Genomic DNA, 8,658 nt, shown 5'->3' on the forward strand with positions numbered 1-8,658 from the left:
ATGAAGTATTACTCATCTATCAAAAACAATGAGTTCTTGAAATTCTTATGCAATCGAATGGCACTAGAAAGTAAAGTCCTGAGTGAAGTAGCACAGTCACAAATTAGCACACATGATATATACTCACTGATAAGTGGATATTAGCCCAAAAGCTCCGAATACCCAAGATATAATTTACAGACCATATGAAGCTCAAGAAGGAAGAGCAAAATGTGGATGCTGCAGTTCTTCTTAGAAGAGGGGACAAAATACTAGAGGTGGAAGGTTGGAGCAACTTGGGAAGAAGAGTGAAGCTAGAGGGGAGAAAGAGAGACAGAATCAGGTATGGGAGGGGACAGGGATGATACACAGAGGGTCAGGAATTTGAACAGAGTTATGTAACAATGGGGGATGGAGAAGTGGGGGTAGCCACCAGCAAGTCTCAGATGCCAGGAAAGCAAGAGGATTCCAGGAAAAAAAAACAGGGATGGTATTATATGAAATATCCAACAAAATGGAGGGCAAACCTGTAGAGACCATATCCCGAGGTTAGGCATGGTTCCTGTTTGGCGGATGGGGCCAACCACTCATGTTCAAATTTTTAACCCAGAATGACTCCTGTGTAAAAGAAATATGGAGACAAAGTGTGGAGCAGAGATTGAAGGAAAGGCCACCCAGAGACTGCCCACCTGAGGATCCATCCCATATACAGATACCAAACCCAGACACTATTATGGATTCCATGAAGTGCTTGCTGACAGAAGCCTGTTATATCTGTCACCTGAGAGAGTTTGCCAGATCCTGACCAATACAGATGCAGATGCTCCAAGCCAACCATTGGACTGAGCACAAAGTCTCAGGAGGTAGAGAAAGTACTGAAGGAGCTGAAGGGGTTTGTTGCCCCATATGAAGAACAATAATATCAACCTACCAGCACCTCCTCCCCTAAGCTCCCTGAAACTAAACCATTAACCAAAGATTATACATAGAGGGACTCGTGGCTCCAGATTCATATGTACCAGAGGATGGCATTTTGGGGCATCAACATGGTCCTGTGAAGGCTTTATTCCCCAGTGTAGGAGAATGCCATGATTGTGAGGTGGGAGTGGGTGTGTGCGTTGAGGAGTTGAGGAGCTCCCTCATAGAAATACAGGGGAGTAGAATTGGATAGTGGGGTTCCAGAAGGGAAACTTGGAAAGTGGGTAACATTTGAGATTTAAGTACATAAAATATCCAATAAAAAACAAAGATTAAAAAAAAGAAAAAATGAATGGATTTTAAAGATTCCAGGTTGACTCATGTCAAATATGCCACATATATCTAACAGTAGATAGGTCATAGTCTTCTGATGGTCATGAAGGGAGTATCTATCACAGGACCAGTGTTAAAAAAAAGTTTGATGATTCAGCATTTCAAAGATAATACAGATTTTTACTGACTTTTATATTTCTCATTTGACCACAAGTTTAGTTGCAAAATAAATAATTAAATATATACTAATATCAATTATGCACATAGAAATTACACCTTTGTATAATGATAATGTCAAATGTAGTCATGGAGATTTTACAGCCAGTTGTATTAAATAATGACTGACTGCAGCTCATTATGAAGAATATACTTCTATACTTTTGTGAAAGTTTTATGCAAACATCAATTATTGCATTATTTTTGCCTGTATGCAATTTCACCTTAACTTTTCTATTATTTTGATTTATATTCATTAGGAAACATACACAGACATACACAAACACAAGTGTAGAAACCTGTAAGAAAGGTGACCGCTCTAAATCAAACTCTGCGGACATGAAAGAGTGTTTTACTCAGAATATTCTACTTTCATATGAAGCCTTATTGAATTCTTAGTGACGTGAAGCCTAAAGTAAATAAGTCACTGTCAAGAAACAGATGTTTAAAAATGATCAGTCATAGTATTTGAATACACATATTGCAAAACATGTATAATTCACCCTTAGTGAATTAGTGTTTGTATGCTAGTTTACTAATCGTATGTTAGTATTTCTAATCAAACATTAAAGAAAGATACATAGAATGAATAATCTAACAACTAAGAGAACTTTGAAGCCACAAAGTGTTTTCAATATCCACATTCTGTTCCAGAGTATATAACAAACACCTTTTCTAGTTCCCAGCACATGATGGATGTGGAATTCATTGCACTTAAGAGGCCACTTTTTAAATTCATTGAAATAATCACAGAACTTGTAATTGACTTTGAATTTTCTTCTAGATTGTTCAGCCTCTAATCACTATCTAGGACACAACACTTTACAAAGGTTAGAGTTCAGCGAAGTCACTAGCACTCTAATTTTACATTGGCAGAGTAACTTCCCTAATGCAAATTAATGAGAGTCCAAGATTATATATTCAAGAACAGCACTAGTTTTTACAAGCATGTGCAGAAATGTTTCTCCAGGTACTTCAGTTTTATATTCTTTCTACACTCATGTATACACAGCATTACTTTCCAACAAAATTACCCAAAGACACAAAGAGAAAAATCAAAATAAATCATAATAAGATTTTCTCTACTTCTCTATTTAAACTATGTATAATTGAAAGCTTCTTTAATTTTTAGCACCCTACCAACTGATGAGTTCATATTTATAGTTTTGAAATATTTAAATTTCCACACTTACAGGTTTAGATATTAGAAAATAATGTTCTCCTAGATTTATCACTAGCATGAATTATTCATCCCTTCTGCCTGTGAATTTCTTTTGTGTGTGTGCAATATTTTTCATGTAAGTTGGAGCATGAATAATATAGTGTAATTTCATTGTTTGATTGTACATTATTTCCCAAATAGATTCTATCAGAAATTATAATTTTGACTTTGAATATAATCCATTCTTTACTGGAATGAGATAAGTCTTGTGATAAGAACAGAAGACCCCTCAAGTTGAATATGAACAGTTATATCTAAAATGGCTTGAGGCAGAAATCACCACGGGGCAATGCTTCCTAAACATGTTTGTTGTGGTATTTCCAGTTGTTTTTAATTCTCTTCATAAGTATGCCCAGAGAATAAAGTAACACAATTAAGTTATTCCTTTTTGTGGTACTGAAAAATTTCAACTCTCAAGCTCCCCTCAATTATTGAGAATGAATACCAACAAACCAGGAGGGCCTTCTGTAAGGAAGTAAATTATTTCTGTACATGAAAAATTCTTTTTCTTGGTCTTGTTTGTGGATTTTTTTAAAAAAAATCACCCAAGAGTGTCACACCTTACATGTATTTCTTTAGGTATGAGGACAGGGAGTGCTCCAATTCCTCTTGGCTGGGTGGGTAGAATACGGTCCATCCTCTTTGGACTTTGACTTGGTTGTGACTCTCTACTGAGAACCTCTGCAGCAATGTATTCATCTTTTAAACTTAGGTTTCTTTTTGTTTGTTTGTTTTGTTTTGTTTTTCTGTCTCCACTTTCATTTTGTTTTTTTGTTGTCTCTATCCTTGTCTTTAACTCCTTCACTGTGGAATAACTTGATCTCTTTGATGGGATATTGGAGTTTGTTTGCTCTCCTCCAAGCAGCTCTGTTGATTGCCCTTGGAATGCAGACCTGTCCTTGACTATCAGTTTATGTTTATAGTTTTGTTTCATTGCTTAAGTATTTGCTCTGTTTTTCATATTTAGGAAGAATGGTTAAAACATCATGTACTAGTCATTTAACCATTAACAAAAAATATAACTCAAAAATAAACTCAAAAATAAACTTAAAAATAAACTCAAAGAGTTTTTGTAAAAATTAGAAGTCTCAATTTGGACAAGAAAAATACAGAAACTGCCCTTGGAGCCCTGCCCCTGCAGCTGGAATCTAGGACTGCTGGAGAAGCCAGGGGTTTCCTGTCTATAAAAAAGATGATTTCTAGTTCTACCCCCTCTCTGTCTCTCTGTCTCTCGTCTCTCTGTCTCTCTGTCTCTGTCTCTGTCTCTCTGTCTCTCTGTCTCTGTCTCTGTCTCTGTCTCTGTCTCTCTCTCTCTCTCTCTGTGTGTGTGTGTGTGTGCATGCGTGTGTTTGTGCGATTTTTGCACTCAGGAGGTGGCAATGTGCTCCTCCCTTGAAGTGAGAGCTAAAACGTAAGAAAATTTTGTCTGTTTACTGTAAATGTGTAAGCGTACGTGACAACTCCATATGTTTTTCTGTCTGGTTTTAAAAGTATATATATGTTATGCATGTCTTGATTACAATTATTGGATTATATGTTATTGAGTATAGTTGAAAATCTGTAATATCTGTACGAAAAAGTTAGCTTAAAACAATTAACTTAGTGTTGAAGTCATTTTGGGCAACAATACATGGCACGAACCAACCTAGGGAAACAGATCTCAAAACATAGTTTTAAATTGGGATAATATTTTATATAATTCCTCTCCGAAAAATTAGATTTATGAAAGATAAGATTGAAAATAATATATTTCTTTAATGAATGATGTATTAAAGCTTGTCCTCATCCATTCATGTACAAGTACTTCTTTGCTGGCAGTCAAACTCTGTAACAAAAATAATACATTTTTTATTGATTCTAGAAAGACTGGATTGCTTACACTATGAAAGAAATAGGTTTTGTGTTCCTAAAATTGTGGTTATGTTCTATGACTTCACTCTCAAAAAATATATTTCATTTGATATTGTAAAGGCAACTTCTAAAACATATTCACATATAAAAAGCTATGGGGCATTTTGAAATTTATTAAATGTTCTATTACAATTATAATATCTAATTAATAATATATCATGGTTACAATAAAGGAGGAAATTGTAATGAAAATATCTATAATGGTGAGATGAAAACTATAATGACTTCAGAAAGTATAATGGACAACATCAATCAAATTATTGACCCATGTAATGGAGACAATTATCAGGAATAAAAGCACAGACACCCTGATGATGGCTATGGATCTGGTGATGGAAACCATGGATACAGAAGAAAAGGGTTTAAAATCATACAGAAATGGGCTATAGTTCTTAGCCAGAGGGAGAATGAAGAGTTGTCAGGAAACTGGAGGTTACTTTGAGACAGTCGTCCCAAACATATTAGAGAAACTATAAAAATCTGCTACAGAAGGCACAATGATCCATGGAAAAGTAACGTAGTTTTACAAGAAGGAAATAATTCTTGTTCAGGACTGTCATAGCCACAATTTGCAAAAAATACAACTATTAACTAATGAAACATGATGTTATTAGATATGCATTCCTGAGGTTTTTAATCTGTTGTAGCTTTGTCTTTTTTTTTTCTTCTCATTATGTCAAGTATATTGCACTGTAAACTATGGGAAAGATATCAGAAGTAAAAAAAAAATAAGAAACTTGTTAGTTTAACATTTTTCTGAAGTTTACAATATTAAAAAATTAAGAATCACTGATTCTTGAAATCCACTCTCACCTCAATTCCTTTCAGTTTGCCTGAGGTCCAGCAAGGCTCTAGCAGTCCAAGGAGCTGATATGAACTCACAACCAAATTTTAAAAAGTTTTTTGACTCTTTATGGAACATGTTTATAGTTTATATTTTTATTTTGATAGTAGAAGAGTTTCCATTCAAAACTATGTCTTAAGGCTCAAACCTAACAGGGATTGATAGTGTTAAAAGTGGCCAATTCCTTTAACATGTTCAGAAATATAATTAATGTCATGCTAAGTATTAATGCATATAATTAAAAGGTTAAAGCTTTATTTATTTAGTCTCCTGTTTTATGTCTGTAAGGTACAATTTAGAGCAAAAAACTTGAAACAGACACAGTTTGTTTAATTCAGATGTGATAGGTTTGTACTAGCCATGAAACAATCAGAGATCTGTGGAATATTTCATTTAATGTGTTTTCAACTTACCATTACAGAAATAAACTCCCAAATGCTAATAGTGCCCCCCCCAAGTTCTCCAACACAATATGGGCACAAAGACAAAGGACAAAATCAAAATTATGTACAATAATCAATGGGCATAACTGCGCCAATGCCTTACCAGCGAGGAGGGCCTGGCCTGAATTGAGGACAAATATATGACAACTGGAGAATTGATTGCCACACATTTCTTTAGACGGGGTATGGCCAGTCTCTTCTATGTTCCTCCTTCACAAGAAAAAGCTTCCTCATCTTCTGGGCTTGAATGCCAAATATAACTCTGCCTTGGTAACATAAAGACATGGAAGCCTAAGATAACTCTACAGATAATAAAATATGGCACTATGTCATTTTATTAATATATAGGCCATTTCAATTATAATTCATTCTTCTTCAAGTCTCTGGTCAAATTAAATGACTAAATTGCTTGTATCTTAACAGCTAAAAGAAAAACAGAAGGCAACTAGGTTTTTACTATTATATTAGTTCATTAGTCAATTCATTCATTAATTAAAACTACTAGGTCTCTTATTGGAAAGGGCAAACTGGTTTGCCTGGATCACAGGCCTCATATTAATTTGCTGCCCTCAATAATAAATAACACTGTGCCTCAAAATTAAGAAATGGATAAAACAGTATAAAATTTGAAACATTTAAAATCTGAGCATCTACAAATATTTATAGTTCCAGAAAAAATGTTAAAAATTGATAAATGCAAATGATGAAGATTAGATAGTATAAAATCTTGGATTATGATAAAAATGATTTGAAAATAAAAATGTTTCACATGAAAGGTATTTAAAATTGGTAAGTACAAGTTATTAATGTTGGAAAGTCTAAAATGTTGTTAAATTGGAGGACCTAAGAAAATGATTTAAGATGTACATAAAACGGAACATGTTTCATACATCTTCCACCTTCCTTGCATGCTAATATTATTTGAATGTTCAGAATTTTAACATTGATAACCTGACTGCTTACAATTCAGTCTCAAGCTCAAGATTTTAAATTCCCTTCAGTTGTCTTTGGAATATAGACTTTAAATATGATTTCAATACAATAGTAAATACTAAAGTATTTCCTTTTGTAAAATAAAGTTCACATAAGCTCCAGAGAATAAAAAAAATAAAAAATCATAAGATTCTAATTCAGCTGCCACAAATCAGATGGACTCTAGATAAGTACACCTACCTGTTCTTCAAAATAGGATTTTTCCCTTGGTCTTGGGCTTGCTTGCCTTCCCCAATTACTGGAATCTTTTAACTTCAGTTCCTAGTCTATATCAGTTTCAGCAGAATTTCCCCAAGCTGACAGACGTCATCTCGGGATCACCTTTGTGGCTGCTGAAATCTGGACTTGTTGAAAGCTGATATTAACAGGTCCAGTTGACATGACTGTTCCCCGTCTTTCAGCTGTATCAGTTATCAGAAGATTCTGATAAATGACTTGCCCAGCGTTCGACTAGCATGTCAACCTTTTTAGGCCCTATGACAACATCCTAATGTCAGGAGGAAACAGTTACAGAAAAAAGATATGTTGTTCGTTGTCCCACCTTATAAACTGAAATGCTAAGTCAAGGAACCCGACTTTGGCACACTTTTAAAAGGGCCCCAATTCGTGATTCTGACCATCATAGCGGATGTGAAGATAGATGGGATACAATCCTGCATTCATCATGCTCAACTGAACTTTGTCTCCTGGAAACACCAGAACCTTGGAACAGTGATGGATCATCACACAACACCCACAGGCCCCGTTTAAAAAAGACTCTGGAGGCCCTACCAGCAGCTGAGTGATACAGATGCATATACTTACACCAACCATTGGACTGAAGTCATGGACCCTTATGGTTGAATGAAGAGAACGATTGAAGAAGCTGAAAGGGAGAGGGACCCCATAAGAAGACCTATAGTCTTTATCATAGTGTACACCTGTCACTTCATCTGACCTAGAATGAATGATTTACTGTGATCAAAAATTTATGCCAAGCCTATTTATGATTTTAATGTAATTATGAAAACATGTGTTATTCCATATCATTGAGCCATTACTTATTATTCTATGATGAGAGGGCACATTCTACTCTTGATTCTAACTTTATAATATATTTTTGCCAAAACAACTAAAACAATTTCTTTTTTTTCCTACTTGAGGTTTTTTACAGCTGACATTTCTCTTTTTTAAATTTTTTATTAGATATATTGCTTTACTTACATTTCAAACATTATTCCCCTTCCCGGTTTCCCATCCATATGCCCCCATTCCTTCCCCTCCTGCACCCCCACATTGGTATTCCCCTTATACACCCCCTTATTGCTCCCTCCATATTCCCCTGTACTGGGGGTCCAACCTTGGCAGGACCAAGGACTTCCCCTTCCCCTGGTGCCCCAACAAGGCTATTCTCTGGTACATATGCAGTTGGAGCATATGTTGCCTGATCAGTCCATGTATAGTTTTTCGGTAGTGGTTTATTCCCTGGAAGCTCTGGTTGATTGCCATTGTTGTTTTTATCAGGTTTCAAGCTCCTTCAACTCTTTCAATACTTTCTCTAATTCCCCTCAAGGGGTTCCTGTTCTCAGTTTGGGAGTTTGCTGCTAGCATTGTCCTCTGTATTGGACATGCTCTGGATGTGTCTCTCAGCAGAGATCTATATCTGGTCCCTTTCAGCATGCATTTTTTAGCTTCATCAATCTTATCTAGTTTTGGTGGCTGTATATATATGGGCCACATGTGGGGCAGGCTCTGAATGGCCATTCCTTGAGTCGCTGCTCTAAACCTTGATTCCATATCCCCTCCTATGGATATTTTTC

The sequence above is a fragment of the Rattus norvegicus genome, chromosome 15, assembly GCF_036323735.1.
Source record: "Rattus norvegicus strain BN/NHsdMcwi chromosome 15, GRCr8, whole genome shotgun sequence".
In the NCBI taxonomy this organism is placed as follows: Eukaryota; Metazoa; Chordata; class Mammalia; order Rodentia; family Muridae; genus Rattus; species Rattus norvegicus.